Below are 17,092 nucleotides of genomic sequence, written 5' to 3' on the forward strand. Positions count from 1 at the left end.
TCCTCATGGAAAGCGTGAGGATATCCAACATCATTGAACAGAGTAATACTTTGTTAGGGACCTTGAAGCACCTCTGGTGGCTGTGTTGAAGAAAGCAACTAGACATATATTAACCCTGCATTGTTTTATATGGCTGGGGTAAAAGACAGCGGCACTGGACCTAGACCACTTTAATGAGATGAAGTGGACTCGGTACCTATAGCTAGGGTTACCACATCCACCATGTTTTCAGGGACATATATAACTTTGTTATATTTATGATAATGCATTAAAAGTGTTGCCTTGCAGTATGTATAATATTCAGCATGATTCTTTATTGCCTAATTACTTAATTTTATACACCTTCCTCTGAATTCTACATAATGCAGGGCAAGCCTTTCATGTTCTGCCCAATAATATGTATACGTGATATGTGTCCCTGAAAACATGGTGCATGCGATACCCTTCCTATAGTATCCATTTAATGTTACTCTAGCCTTTCGTAAAGACAGAGATTGAAGCTGTTTTAGTCCAATCATGGAGATGTGAAATACCAGATGAAACTAGTATCTTCTAATACCTTTTTACTGGACTAACAGAATTTTGGAATGAGTAGTTTTTGGGAGAACATCCCTTTCTCAAATCTATGGCATTTCTGTGCAAATACGACACATCAAATTCAAATTTGAGTTGGGATATAGGGTTTAAAGCGACTTGTCATTGCTAAATTCTGTTAATCACCAAAAACGTATTACAAGATACACATTTCATCTATTTTACATCTTTCTGTGAAGAGTTTTTTTTATCTGACAGATGGTGTAAAAAATGTTAAGTCCTGTCCTATGCCCTTGGATACAATTTACCATATAGCATGACATAGCCCACCCATACTGTGTTTAACAGAATAATGAACGCAGGTATCAATGTGCTCATTGACGGTTCAGGCATCCTGGCATCTCTTGAGCCATCAGTTGTTACTCGGTATCTCATGTTCTTTTGAGTACAGCAGGCTTTTATGCTTGATACCAAAAGGCTGGTTTCTCAGGAGCACAACCTAGAAAACCATTTCTTTTAAAACATGTTGCCTTTTAAAAAGTGTCATCTTCAAAGATTTTAGATATTTTGTTTACTTATCCACTATATATATATATATATAAAAAGACTATTTGTGAGGTCTGAATCTAGAATAAATTTAGATATCCGCAGCTCTTTATCCTTGAACTGGGCGCCTATATCTCCAGCAATCTCCCTGTCAATCATTGTTCAAGTGCTGTCCTTGTATTGACTTGATGCTATGTTCTTTTACAGTCAGCATCGAGAAAACATACAGAGTAAAGGAAATATGTTTCAACTTCTTCTCGTTTGCACTGTGTGCATTGGCTGTGACTGGACTGAACTGTATCATAGTGTAATTCGCTTAACGTTTAATAATAATGTAAAAGAAAACAGAACATCAGGTCAACATAAGTTATTGGTGATTTTTCAATGTTTGACTCAGAAGTGTTTATGGTGCAAGTATTAATAAAATGTGATTTAAATCACCTTGTAGCCTTCGCCGGTCTCCTTTGTGTTAATGATCTCAGCTAATCCAATGCTTTCCTATAGTAAGGCACTGGGAGGCTAATGCGCATACGTGGCAAAATGCCACACTGCACCAATCAGATGGTTTCCTAAGATCACCTGACTAAAATAGCAGTTTTACTCTGCTAATTTACAGGAGTGCCTATAGTGGCTGTCATATTGAAGGCTGCTGGAGGCAGGTTAACCCTGCCGTTCCTGCAGAACTCACTGACCCATACAAACTACCCATTCTATGACATTCACACACAGCACAGATTACTAGCAGCTGCCTAGATGTTCAATAATGGGTGTGCAGCCGTTCCCTTTAGATGTGACATGCAGGTAGCGCATTTGCAGGTCACTATAAAGTGATTGTGAATTTGAACCTTTTGTCCACTGACAATAACTACATTTAATAACACCAGAGCCCTCAAGTCATCTTCCAAATTAAAACCCTTGAGGATTATGTTTACCAGCAGCAGCCTTGAGAAAGCCAGTATATATATATAACAAGTAATGGATTGTAGAATGTTAACAGAATTCCATTATATTAGAGATGTACTAATGTATATAAAGATGGATCAGCAAGAAGGAGCAAATAGTTACTTTATGATGCACTGTGCTAGCCAGCTTATCTGTGTAGAACAATATTGCTCATCCATTTATGTCCTAAACAGTAAATTGTTATAAATGTAAAAAAACAAAATTTTCCAAATTTAGACTGTAATGATCTAGTTAGGGATATGACCAAACTGAATAATACATTTACAGCCCTGCTATCCTGACCTACATTTAACACATCTCTGTTACATCTCACCACAATTCGCAGTTTAGTGAATACATTCATACAAATTCAAAGAATGTCTAGGAGAAATTTGGGGGTTTGTTTGGAATACACAATTGAAGTTGCAAAGTAACAATGAGTATATGCTTAAAGACCAGAGTTACTCTTAATAGCTTATAAGATCAGAGCACAGTGATCATAGTTATATTTGCCATATCATGTACTTGATATTCCATGATATGTCATTTGTACAGTGTAGCTTTGACTGAATGCTTGACAACGTTTTGCATCTGTTCCATGAAAGGTTTTGAAGACGATTCTTATAGTTTGTTAGAAACTGACAACTGTATTAGGAATACCTTGTTACATAATCAGGCTATAGTTTTATTTTTTTTTCTTAATCAGCTTTTTATTGAGGCATGATAACGCGCATAATAAATGGTATACAATACATATACAATTGTCAAGCATACGTGTCGGTGTATAAATGATTAAATCACCTTTTTTTTTTTAATTGTAAGACAGAAAAATACATAGTGTTTGTTTGGTACAACTAGCAACCAAAATGCAAGGATATCTTCTGCACTGGCTCTTGCTAAACAAAGCATAGTATATAGTGAAACAATGTGACAGCAGCACTGGTGTATAGAGAACATTCAAAACTTAGAAATTATTAAATAAGTACCAGCTGAGCATACGTTCACCAATAAGTAACAATTTACTGTTACGTTGGATTCAAATCATGATGAAATGTTTAGGAAACATGGAGATTTTTGTTATTGTTATTATTTTTTATTATTTTATTTAATAATTTCTTATGTATTTTATGCTGTCCATAATAAATGCTTTTATACTGACATTGATCCAAGACTTTCTCGGTTCCTGCATTGGGTTAACCCTACGAGGGAAGAGGTCCTTCTGGTCCCCCACTGCCATCAGGGGAGGCACCCGCAAGACAATTATACAATATAGATCTTGTGTGCAAATAACCAGTGTTTCACTTTACAGTGTTGTCGCAATATTACACTATGTACTGTTAATGTTTTATTTCACATTGTACAGCTGCATCCCATTTTTTTTTCTACATATATACATATTCTGTTTAAATGCTAACCAACTGGGAAGGCTACCTTGGGAAGCTGTTTATTTATAAGTTACATTTGAAATGTAACTTTCCCTTGATTTTTTCAACTAGCACATTTTGGTTGTAGACTAGTGGATATCTTTGTTTAAAAAAAAAAAAAGAAAAGTTCCCCCGAAGAGCAGCAGGTGCATGCAGCTCTCTTGGTGGGCAGTTATAGTTGTATTAACTCACTCTTGAAATGTTTGTTTTGGAATCTAGTTAGTTTGAATAAACCTATTAGGGGAACAAGTCAAGGTCCTTTGCTTTGCATCCTAAATAAATCATATATGCATATACAATAGGTTGGACAGTAGCTTACAAAAAGTTACGTTTGACTATGATCATGTTGAATTTTGTACTTTTATACATATTATTTTTAAGGATAAACAAGTGCCTTATGAACAATACTATAATTTTACAATCAGTTTGAAGATTAATATGTAAATAGTTGAGGTACCAATTACATTACATTGCAAAACAGTTGGTAAACAATTTATGGTAAGCAGTGCTCGAGAGGTCAAAATGTCTTAATGTAACCAATTCCAAACAATATGCCAAAATTACTTACTGCACAGACCACTTACACATGTAACACCTTCTGGATGGTTATGCTATAAACTGGGAAGAATTGTTGCTTGAAAAAAAATCTCTCTAGTCTAAACCACACAAATATTTTTGAAGCCACTTTTTTTGTGACAACTATGTTAGTGGAAGAACAGTCATGCCAGTGCTCTATGAGGTCATCAGCTTTCAGTGACATCATAATCAAGCTGCACTAGATGTATTATTGATTACTTGACAGGTGGCCACTCAAGCAAAGTGTGGCAGAACTCTGCATTCAGATTGTGTCTCTGACAAAATTTCCCTTTCCCTGGAGTAGGATAACTGAAGTGAATGTAGCAGTGTCCCCAAAAAGTCATGCTTTATTTCACAAACTCGCACATATTTATACAGGCATTCCCAACAAGTGGTCATCAACGGAAACAATATAATTACACACCGGCACCTCTGTTTCTAAGAAATAACTTAATTAAAGACAGGATGATCTCATTAACTAGCAGACAACACAGAGCCTTACATTTGTATTCCCAAAACATACTGTTCCTCACAAGTAATCCCCACACATTGTATATCCCAGGAAAGATCAGGCTCTGTAAACTGTCCAAAAGCACCCAAATCAGAGGTGCCCAGAACGAGTAGGCTTCCACAAGTCCTTGGCAACTTTGGATGCCTCATCACCTCTCTTACCTCCCCTGCAAATAGCACCCTGTTTCGTCTTTGGGGGAACAAGAGATACCGGATTCATCAAATCATGGCACAGTACTGATCCAGATAAAAATTCCAGAGTGACTCAGGGTATCTCCCAGTCAGGCGTTCGATGTGTAAGACAAGTGCAGGCAACCCCCAGATGTCCTTAACTCCAACTGGCAAGACAAATAAGTGTCCAGGGCGCTGTGCGAAGTTGTGTGTGGCGGTATAGAAGAAGAAACAAGCAAAGGTGATTTAAACTCTTATAGAAATTTGTCAGAGTCCTGCACCAGTTTTCAAGGTGAAGGGACCAGTCCATCACACAATGTTTACCATATTCTTTGCTTTTAAAAATAAAATCCCCACTTAGATTGCTGACTTGTTATGTTGTACAAAGAAAATTCAACTACATCCATTTTAAGGATTATAAGATATCATCTGAATAGGTATCCCACTGCTTCTTGTAAGGTAAAAAAAAAAGTAAATGATGGCTAATGCACACTGGAATTCACAGTAACAGGTGACAGAAAAAGAAATTCTTAATATATGTTTGGTACACTGCACTTAGTACGCACTTTATTGAATAAAAAAAACAATTAAAGTTAAGTTGTGGCCTGACATAGCACAGATCATAATAGCACAGGAAAAGTATATGTAACCATTACAAGTACATTGTGCCCTAATGTAACAAATAATACCAAAAAAGGACCAATTGGAAACAATGTATTGTATCTCAATATAACAATCTTCCAGTATAAAACTTGAGAATTGAAAATACAACAATCAAGTAGACTCTAGAGATACTTAAAGGGACACTATAGTCATCAGAACAATTACAGCTTATTGAATTTGTTCTGGTGAGTAGAATCATTACCTTCAGGCTTTTTGCAGTAAACACTGTCTTTTCAGAGAAAATGCAGTGTTTACATTACAGCCTAGTGATAACTTCACTGGCCACTCCTCAGATAGCTGCTAGAGATCCTTCCTGGGTCATGGCTGCTTAAAATGCATCCATTCATTCAGTATCTCCTCCCTCTGCATACAGACACTGAACTTTCCTCATAAAGATTCATTGATTCAATTCATCTCTATGAGGAGATGCTAATTGGCCAGGGCTGTGTTTGAATCATGCTGGCTCTGCCCCTGATCTGCCTCTTTGTCAGTCTCAGCCAATCCTATGGGGAAGCACTGTGATTGGATCAGGCCACCACTTCTGATGATGTCAGCAGGCAGTGGGCAAGTCTAAAGGAAACAGAGCCAGAGCTAGCAGCTCCATACTTGAATTCAAGTAAGATTTTACATTTTTTAAAGAGGCATGGGGGGACCAGGGTGGCTAGATGGTGGTTTTAACCCTATAGGGTCAGGAATACATATTTGTGTCCCTGACCCTATAGTGCTCCTTTAACTAGTAAGTCTAAAAAAAAAAAAGAGTCCCCACATATATAACCATGGAACAAATGATGGAAAGTCCAGATATAATATAGATCCACATCTCTGTAGCCAAAATAGCATGAATCTTATTATTATTATTATTATTATTATTATTATTATTATTATTATTATTGCCATTTATATAGCGCCAACAGATTCCGTAGCGCTTTACAATATTATCCAAACCTGTCCTCATAGAAATCAACAACTCCTTTCCAGGACGCCTGGAGGAACCATAAATGGCAGACATCTAGTGGTGCTTATCTACAGAGGAAGCAATTGTCCGTTACATAAATAACTGTATAGGAAAGGCGGGATACAAACAAAGTGTCCCAAAGGAACCGTCCACTGAGTAACTAGTAATAGCTGGCAAAAATTTCTGGTCAACACGTTTTGTCCTTCCTGTAGGACTTTATCAAAACCCAACTTTACTATGAATCAGTGGCGTACACATGACCCATGGGGCCCCGGTGCGAAAATTGATCCGTGGGCCCCCCCCTCGCGCTTACTCTGCGCGGGCCGGGGCAGCAACACATGGCGGCGGCACCTGGTCGCAGGGGTTGCGACCGCGGTATGTACGCCACTGCATGCAGATGCACACACACTTAAAGGACCACTACAGACACCCAGATCACATCAGCTCAATGAAGTGGTCTGGGTGTCAGGTCCCTCTAGTTTTAACCCTGCAGCTGAAAGCATAGCAGTTTCAGAGAAACTGTTATGTTTCACTGAGGGTTAATCCAGCCTCTAGTGACTGTCTCACTGACAGCCGCTAGAGGCGCTTCCGCCATTTTAAGACACTGAACGTCCATAGGAAAGCATTGAGTAATGCTTTCCTATGGGCGGTTTGAATGCGTGCGCGGCTCTTGCCGTGCATGCGCATTCGGAGCTGAGAGGCGGAGGGATCCCCAGCGCCATGGGAGTCCGGCGCTGGAGAAAGGTAAGTGCTGAAGACACACACACACTCTCACATGCATACACACTAGCTAACAGACACACACATTTACTGACAAAGACACACTCAGCGGCAGACATACATACACACTCACTTACAAAACATACACTCTCACTGACAAACACACACTCACTAACAGACATCAAACAGACTCATTAACACACACACACACTCAGTAACAGACACACACAGTAACACACTCACTGACACTCACTAGCAGACACACACTCTAACACAAACACCAACACTCACACTAACACACACACACACACACACTAACGCTCACACACACTAACACACACACACGCTCACACACACACTAACACACACACACACTAACACTCACACACACACACACACACTAACACTCACTCACACACACACTAACACACACACACTAACACTCACACACACTAACACTCACACACACTAACACTCACACACTAACACACTCACACTCACACACTAACACACTCACACTCACACACACTAACACTCACACACACACACACACTAACACTCACACACACTTACACTTACACATGTTTTTTTTTTAATTCAATCCCCCCAGCCTCCTTACCTTTTGGAGTGCTGAGGGGATTCCCTGGGGTCCAGTGGTGCTGCTGGGCTCCTGGGGGGGGCGGTCACGCGGCGGGCTGGCTGGTCCTGCGGGCGCGCGAGGGAGCACTCTCCCCTGAGTGCTTCCTCTTCAGCTCCCTCGCGCGCCGCGTACTGATACCGGCGCCGGAAGATGACATCATCTTCCGGCTCCGGTATCAGTGCGGTGCGCGAGGGAGCTGAAGAGGAAGCACTCAGGGGAGAGTGCTCCCTCGCGCACCCGCCGGCCGCCGGGTGTAAGCAGGGCCAGCCTCGGGGGGCCCGGAGGTGGCCGGCTCCTGGGCCCCCCAGGAGAAGAGGCTGGCCCAGAGCGTACATACCGGGTCGCAGGGGCGGCCGGGCCCCCTGGTGGGCCGGGCCCGGTCGCAGCCGCGACCCCTGCGACCCTGGTATGTACGCCACTGCTATGAATATTAAAAATTTTTGGTCTCGTATTAGTTAAAGGTGATCACTACTTTGTTAAATTTCCAAGCCTTGCACAGCAGGTACTTATGCTATTTGACGTTTGGCTAACATACACTGAACAGTAAAATATTTTATTGAATAGAATAATTACTTAAAGGGACCACAACATCTCGATGGAATACATATACATTATATAATAGAAAAACAGGGAACTCATACTGTGGACATGGGGGAGAAGTGGTGGAGCCTACAGGGCATGCTAACGAATATTGCTCTATGCTTTGATATGGTTTTACTGTAGTATAGTATGAATATAACAAAAAATAAATATATGTACACATATACATACAGTCATAGGAAAAAGAAAGTACATCCTCTTTTAATTCTTTTAATTACAATCATCCGTTCCTTAGCAAGTCTTAAAATTAGGTAGACACAAACTCAGATGAACAACACATGACATATAATATAGTTTCATGATTTATTTAACAACAATAAAGCCAAATTAGTTTAGTTATTCCTTTGGCATTTAACATTTAGCAGATATGCAACAAATTATATATAATAAGCTGTTTTATAATCGGATTCTAAAGCTCGTCTTTCATTTAGCTTATATTAAACCAATGTCATTTAACCCCCTAAGGACCAAACTTCTGGAATAAAAGGGAATCATGACATGTCACACATGTCATGTGTCCGTAGGGGGTTAAGAGCCTGTTTATCTTTCCGGGGCCTGTTTTATATATTTGTTCCTGTTTTGCACAGCCATAGAGATACAGTTCTATAACAATGTCCCCAGAGGCGATTGAACAGGAATTCAAGTTTTTTTTTTCTTGCAGCATTCCATGGCTCAGAATGGCTTTATAATTACTTCCTTTAATTCTGTATCTAGCTGTGTAAATATTTACTTTTAACACTCAGTATGTCCTTTTGGTATTCAAGAAAAACGATTACAGAGTTTTCTTGTGTTTATTGGCTCTTAAAGAGAGCTCTTTAGTAATAGAATTGATCTGAATTAGCCCTAAATTGGGGTTGTTTGGCCATTTGATTAAGGGGAAGTGTAGCTTTTCCCGGTGATGTCAGTGATTGGGGTGTATAGCTGAGTTCAGATACAGTGAGAAGTATGCTACACTGAGTGAGGAACATAAATAGTTATGGTGCTTGGGACATTTTAAATTTGATTTCCAATGTTACTTGAAGGCTATTTAATTGCTTGTTTAGCGTTTTCAAGATTGCATTCAATTTAAATAGATTTTTGTTCTGCGAATTGTGTCCTCACCTTCCCTTTTCAGTAATCCATGGATGTTTCTGTGAACAGAGAAATTATGCTTGTGTAGTAAAAACCAGAGAATAATGAACATTGAAGTCCAGCTCAGATTATGAGAATTAAAAGGGAACCACTAGTGGCCTGGATTTTTCATATTATGTTTACGTTATCCCCTGTATTTAACAAATATGTGTTTGTAAAATCTAAAAAAAAAATTAAATATAGAGATGAATACTGGTTTATTTAGTGCTATCCTGGAACAGAGTGCATACATCATGGCTCTCTGTTAGTCTCTGTTGCAAGCATAGAGGGAGCATAAAGAGATGAGAAAACCAGGAACAGTGGGGGGATATTTGTCAAAGTGTTTTGAAAAGTGATGGTTATCTTCCAACATTAATTTGATTGTATTCATTAAATCCTTTGGTCCTGAGGAAAGTCCTGTAAGAGGACTGAAAGTTGACCGATCTTAAACCACACAGTATTGTAAAGCCAGATGGTTATATAAAGGAAAAGCTTTTTCACCGAAAATCCATTAGTGCTGTCATTTCTTCATTTTTGTCTTGTATATGGTTTGAGCACCCGGTATCATATTTCAGTGAAGCCAGAGCGCAAGGAGTTTTTGTGTATATATATATATATATATATATATAAATATCAAAATACAGTTTAAAATTAAGTATACGTATATTAATTTCCAGTGTATAATATATATTTTTTTATATGTAATAAATCTCCCCAAATGTTTCTGTTTCTTCCTCTCATTTGCAACGTGTGTCCTGAATGTGCCTGGACTAAACTGTATTGTTATGTCAGTTACAAAATGTTTACTATAAATTTATAAGTAAATGGAGCATTGCATGCCAAAAAGTGTCAACACGAATTATAGATAATTTTATTACTTTTTAAAAAATGCATCATCAGTGTATGTATGGTGTTCACAATATAGTTCAGACTATGATTTACTGTGTTAAAGAGTTAGGAACTGATGGCGGGGTCGTGGCTGTAGAAGATGCTACTGCAGTGTTATCAACAGTATGCGGTCGTCCTAGTCTTAGAAGGTAGCGTCTAGGAATGTGTTCTAGCTTGCGCTCTATTCAGTTAAGTTCAGGGAAAGGTCACGTCCCACAAGCGGTAGAGAATAAGGCTTGCTCATCTTCAGACTCATCATTTTTTATTTTTATTTGAGACAAATGTTATTTGCCATTGGAGGAACAAAAACTGCTTCTGTCTACAGAGCAGCAGATTGTAATGATTACTAAAGTCATTTAGCAACACGCGGAAAACGTATTCCACCGTTTTGTTGGATGGGAACAAAAAACTGTGACAATTTAAGTGAAGCACATTGCATTTTTGGGGGTTATTGGAGACTTTCAGCTTTCATGCACTATTAAAAACTAAAAAAAAAAAAAACACCATTAAACACTGTGCTTCCTATAGTGGGAGTATATTATTATAATTTATATTATATTTTATTATTATATCTTTCATAAATGGTAGTAGAAGATGAAGCAATAATGCAACTACGTGAAGCACCGAGCTAGTATATCCATCGCCCATATTAAAATTTAAGTTGGGATTTATAGTTTACATAATATGGGCTTATTACATTGTGACCATGGGGTTTGACTAAATCCCCACATTTTATAACTGGGGCATTGTAGGTAGCCTTATTGTATATAGCTTTGATGTGTATTTGATGCCCATTTCTGTATTTGATCCTTGTTTTTTGCTATAAGTTTAGCATATTCGGTTCATAAAACTTGTACATATACACGTAAGTATCCATTTACAATCTTGTCCAATCACTCCCCAAACAAAATGTCGCTTTAAAATATGTCACGACATACTAAAATGTTGCCATGATGTTGCTCCTTATAATTGACACTGTTGTTCCCACACACCGATTAGGAAGGCCACATGTGCCATATTAATTAGGTAGAGGGTGAAGGTGAGGGTTAGGGATACTGTTTGATTTCGGTTTAAGCTTGTATAGACTGCACTGGGCTAAAGCTACCTAGCACAAAGCTGCTGCTTTTGAAGCTAAAGCCCTTCTGATAGAATGACCCTTAAAAACCGTCACATCAATACCCGCTGCAGACATAGCAGACAGTATCCAAACCCTGATTGTGTTAACCTTAGCTGGCCGAAAAGGTTTCCTGGAAGTGATAAATACTCGCGTAAAGGCTTGTCTAACTGGGGCAGAAAGATTTAAGTACGAGTTTAACAAATGAACGAAACATAAACCTGGTTCAGCAGAATCCTGTATCAAATCTAGTTCTACAGAACCGGGGAACAAATGGGAAGTCTTCTGTCTCCCTTTAAGGATGACATGGAACCCCCCTGGAGTTCGAGATAACCATTGTTTCCACAATATTTATCTGTGTAATTCTGAGCCTCTAGCTGCCGGAGCTAAAGCTAGAAGGGATGCTAATTTAATAGCCGTCCATCTTAGGTCAATCTGGCCATTGTCCAAAGAGTTAAGGTAGTTTAATAAAAGATCCACATCCCAAGTGAGAGTGTATCTCAGAGTAAAATGATGGCAAAACGATAGCCCTTTCAGCAACCTAGGGTAAAGGGCATCTTGGGTCAGATTAGGGATTAGAAAATATAATGCAGAACCATATGTCTTGATTGTACTGACAGCTAACCCCGAATGATATTTGAGGGTGAGGAATTCCAGAGCTAAGGGAATTGTGACAGATTAATGGGAAAGGGAATTGAAGGAAACTTCCCATGCTTTAAATTCTTCGATAATCTGTTTGTATCTTACCCTGGTCCTGCGCCGTAATGAAGAATTAACTATGTCTAAAACCCGGTCAGACAGAAGCGGATGAGTTAAAAGCCTACCAGGGCTGCGATCCACAAAAGTTGAGGAAGCTTGGATAGGAGATCACTGGTCCCCAGGAAGCAATCTGCTGTCCAACCCAATGGTACTTTTGGTCCCCTGATTAGAGGTAGTATCAGGAGGTACCATGGTCTGGAGGCACAGATAGGATACACTAAAACCAGATTGGGCACGCTGTCCCTGCAAAGTTTCTCCAACACCTTCATCAGAATGGATGGATGGGAAAGGCGTAAAGGCCAGGAATGTCCGTCCATTGGAAGGACATTGCATCCATCTTCCAAGCTCCTTTTGCCCAAGTCCTGGTTACAAATTTGGGAGTACAAGCGGAGGTCTGGGATGCAAAAAGATCTATCTGTCTCTTGCCCAATCTGCTCTCTCAGCTGAAACAAGGTACAAAGGCTGACTGGACAGTGAATCTGCCAGCTCGTTTGCCTCTCCTGGTACATGAAGTGCCCATGTGACCACAGGTCCAGTGCCTCTAGACAAAGACCTTTTGACCTTGTGCCACCTCTGTGGTTGACATAAGCTACTGCTGTCTTGTTGTTCAATTGAACCATTACCGACACACCTAGGGGGTTCAACGGAATGAGGCATTGAAGGGCTAATCTTATAGCTCTTAACTCTAGCACATTTATGTGAAGAAGCCTTTCTTGAACTGACCAATCTCCTTTTATCGTGCTTTGGGCAGAGAAAGCACCCTATCCCTTGGTAGAAGCACCTGTGGTCAGGGTGAACTCAAAAGGCCCTTCCTAAAGGGGGAGAGGAAATGGAATTGCCCACTCCAATATATTGTTTATATCTTTTCTTGCACTCTTGGGAAGGACCACCCTTGACTCCCACAGGCTACCGTGTCTCAGCTGGTCTACTAGAAACAGCTGGCTCCGTCTGCACAGCAAGGGGGAAGCATTGTAGCCCGGTGTTGAAGCTATCAACCTCCCAATAGTCTTTGCTAGTTCTGTTAGAGACCATTTGTGCTTCGAAAGAGCTGAAGTTGAGTGAGTTAGAATTTTTTCCCACTTGTCTCAGGGAACCCCCAAGGTCATATCCATAGTGTTCAGCATGAAACCCAGAAATAGGATGTTCTGAGTGGGAACCAGGACGTATTTCTGCAGATTTACTATAAATCTCAGATCTTGCAATAGGGAAATTAGGTAATCTCTCTGCTGAACAAGAGCATCTACGTCTGGATTCAACAACAGAATGTCGTCTAACTAATAAAGGCATAGGAAACCTCTTTGTCTGACGTTGGACATAATAGCTTTCATTATCCTGGAAAAGGTGTATGGTGCATTGGATATGCCAAACACCATTACAGTCCAGTGATATATCTGTTTCTTCCAGCGGAATCTTAGAAAGAGCCTGTGCTTCATAGCGATAGGAGCTGAATGGAAAGCATCTTTGAGGTCTAATTTTATGCAGAAATATTTTTTCTGCACTAGGCCTGGGAGGTCTGTTAAACCTTCCATCCTGAATCATTTCCTCTTTAGGAAAGCATTCAAAGCCTTGACATTCAGTACTGGTCTCTATGTGCTGTCTGTTTTTGCAATGGGGAACAGTGGACTGGTTCAACCTCAAATTGACATATCTGCCAATTCTATTTTTCCTTGAGCTAATGCCAGGGAAAGAGAGGAATCTAGAACTGGATTTACCTCTCTGCACAAAGCTTGCGTCTGGAAAGGAAACCGAATGAGGGGGAGTTGTAAACCCCTTTTGAAAATCTGAAGCACCCATTTGTCCGAGGTTATATCTGACCAGTTTTGAATGATGTGAGGTAAAACACTTACTTGACTGCATGGGTCTTTATTTCTTGATGAGCCACCTCTGGGCTCCTCTACTACTGCCTCTACTACCGAGGGTCTTGACTTTCCCCCATGATGATGGATGTGGGCTTGATGAGAAATGTCCTGGGACGAACCTGTAGCCCTGTAGGAATGACCTTCTGTCCAAAAGGGCTGCTTGTAGCTTTTAAAGCTCTTCTTTAAATCTGAGAAAGATCTCCTAGCCTTATATCTTCCTTTCACCTCTTGTATAAAAGAAGGGCCAAACAGAAAGGAGTCTTCTAAAATAGGAAACTTGTGGGATTTAGGGGCCAAGTCAGACATCCCTCCCACATGCAGCTAGCGGGTTCTGTGAATGTTAGATATATAGTTGAAGGATTGACCAATAATAAGCACAACTCTGAAGCTTTCAAAAGTGCCATCTTAAAAGCCAATAACGCTGGTAGAGAAGAGTTATGATCTCTCTCTCTCTGCCTTATCTAACATAAGCAGAAGGGGGCCAACAGCACCCACAATTTTGATCTGTATATTGCGAAACTTCTGATCCTTGGGATCCCCAGAAACACTGCTTCCTGTAATGGATAACAGTGCTGGATCAATTTCAGGAGCCATTAGTGCCTGAATGTCAGGGATACCAATATGGTTTCTAAGGAGGAGATCATCCTCTTTAACTAGCAGGAAACTGAAAGCTAGTTTGGCAAAATCCCTGACTTCTGACTCTTGCTCGATGGCCCATCCTGAATGGAACAATTTTGAAGGGAGCATTTTACCTAAAAGGCTCACCTATGCCATCTGAATGTTGCTCAACTTCCCTTGTTCAGTTGAAGCTGCAGAGTGAACAACCTCCTCAAACTCCCAATCAATCTCAGGTGATCCCTGTCTGGAACAGGACCGGCATAGGTAGGATGAATGAGCATATGCTCTTGAGGAGGACGGTGAGGGACTGACAGCACTCAAACGAGTTATATCTCTTTTGTGTGAAACCTCAAACGAGGGAAACACACGTTTGACTTTTGAAGGTACTATCCCTTTAAATCCTTGACTACTCAAACGAGAGTGAGGGGAAGAAGGACCAAAATCATGTTCATCATCAGAATTTGAAGAAGATGAAAGGCAGCCCTTCTTTTTTCTTTTACAGTTGACTGGGACCATAACCTCCTCAGTAGGTGAAGAGGATATGTCCCTCGCAAGGAAGGATCTCTTATGGAACCTTCTAATGTTGATGGGGCTGTCTCTAGGAGAGACATCCACCATATCTGTGGCAGACACAAAAATTGAGTCCTCCATCAACATTGCCATTTTAAAATCTGAGGTGATCAGGGCTGCTGCGAGCTACACGGCTGTCCTGATCACCTGATTGGCTGGAAACGCTGTTGCTGTTGCTGTTGCAGGAGCTCGGCGTGAGCGTTTTTAGCGTGGCAAAATATTTCTGCCACATACCCACTAGCTTTGCTAGATGGCTATGTCTCCCGGAGGGACAAGAATAAGGGGAAGTGACCAACAATTATTAATAATAATTAACATTAATATTATGGAGTAGACAGCAGAAAAATAAACATGATAACGTTTTTTATGTGATAACTCCTCCATGGTCCCTGCAGGTCCTGGTAGCCGTCTTGCATTAACCATTTACAAACTTTTTAACCTCAAAGTTTTGTAGACAGCACCATTCAAATTTCCTCTCTTCTGCCATGGATGTCTGAGGCTTCAATGAAGTAAAGCACACCGATACACTCAGTCTATTTCTATCCTGAGAAATGTACAGGCAAGAGTCTTCCATTGTCCTACTAAGTTAGGGATAGGGTGAGGGTTGTTCTGCACGGAAAAAGTCATATTGGGTGTCAGAAAGGTGATAATCCATTGATAGAACAGATAGGAAGCAGGGTCTATCATGTCCATCCTTTGTCGAGATTAAACCCCACCTTGACACCTAGTTTTTAACTGTGTTGCCAGTGAAATCAAAAAGTGGTTTTAATATTTTTTTTACATTATCTTCTAAAAAGCTGCCAGCATCTGTAGGAGTTAAAATAAGCCATCAGCCTTAAGTCTGCTAGATTGGCCTCTGGTAGTACAGACGTTTCATATGGCAACTATCCCATTGAATCTTGTAAATAATTAAGCACTTGCAGGGTCTGAGCTCAGTGTCCTCGGTTTGAATTTCTCGTTTTCTACCTGACTGCTGAATAAAACCCAGTCATTGTGTGTAATTTCTTCCAATTGCTTTCTTTGTGCAAAAAGATCAAATTCACCACTGCAGCTTATCGTAGTGGTTATGGTACAAGAAGCTGTCCTTGGCCTTTACATTTCTTGGTCTTTTGTTTATTTTCTCCTAAATCTGGTGTACAAACTCATCCTACATACTGTCATGGTTATTGACTAAAGTGTGAATGACTGAGGATATTAAGTAAATTTCAAATATTAAACCAAAACATCTGACCTGAAATCATACAGGGTTATTCATTATAGTGTGAATTGTTCGTATTTCAAAGTGAATTTAAAGTGACTTACAAATATTGACTAAAATAGCTAAATTAGCAGGAAAATCTTAGTCACCAATGTTTTCATTGTTGCTAGTTTCGCCTAAAATGTTAAATTCACTTTGAATTCCTGACACGCATAACTCTCTAAAGTGAGAATTTGCAGGAATTCAGAGTAAATTCATCAATTTTCTCGGTTTGGTTATTTTGGCCTTAAATTTGAAATTCACTTTGAATTACCATTAATTTGGGAAAGCCAATCAGTATTCGGTTTACAGTGTGGGTACACGGTGCCTATTGCACAAACACAGTATTGTTTCTTCGCAGACTTTTAGTGCTTATTAAAATATACAGGGCATGAGGTGTGCAGAAGAGTCTGTGGTTGTGAGGCCGGTTGGATGTATTGCCAATTCTCTGAAATGCCTTTGGAGACGGCTTATGGTAAAGAAATGAACATTTAAGTCACGGGCAACAGCTCTGGTGGACATTCCTGCAGTCAGCATGCCAATTGCACGCTCCCTCAAAACTTGCGACATCTGTGGCATTGTGCTGTGTGATAAAACTGCCCATTTTAGAGTGGCCTTCTATTGTGGCCAGCCTAAAGCACACCTGTGCAATAATC

At 40.0% G+C, this 17,092-nt stretch overlaps 1 protein-coding gene across 1 annotated transcript in view; it reads left to right on the plus strand.

The window, feature by feature from the left end:
* The window catches only part of FRMD3 (FERM domain containing 3), a 266,833-nt gene that overhangs the window by 12,933 nt on the left and 236,808 nt on the right, over positions 1 to 17,092 (plus strand). The window lies entirely within an intron of this gene.

The sequence above is a fragment of the Pelobates fuscus genome, chromosome 5 (genome assembly GCF_036172605.1).
Source record: "Pelobates fuscus isolate aPelFus1 chromosome 5, aPelFus1.pri, whole genome shotgun sequence".
Lineage (NCBI taxonomy): Eukaryota > Metazoa > Chordata > Amphibia > Anura > Pelobatidae > Pelobates > Pelobates fuscus.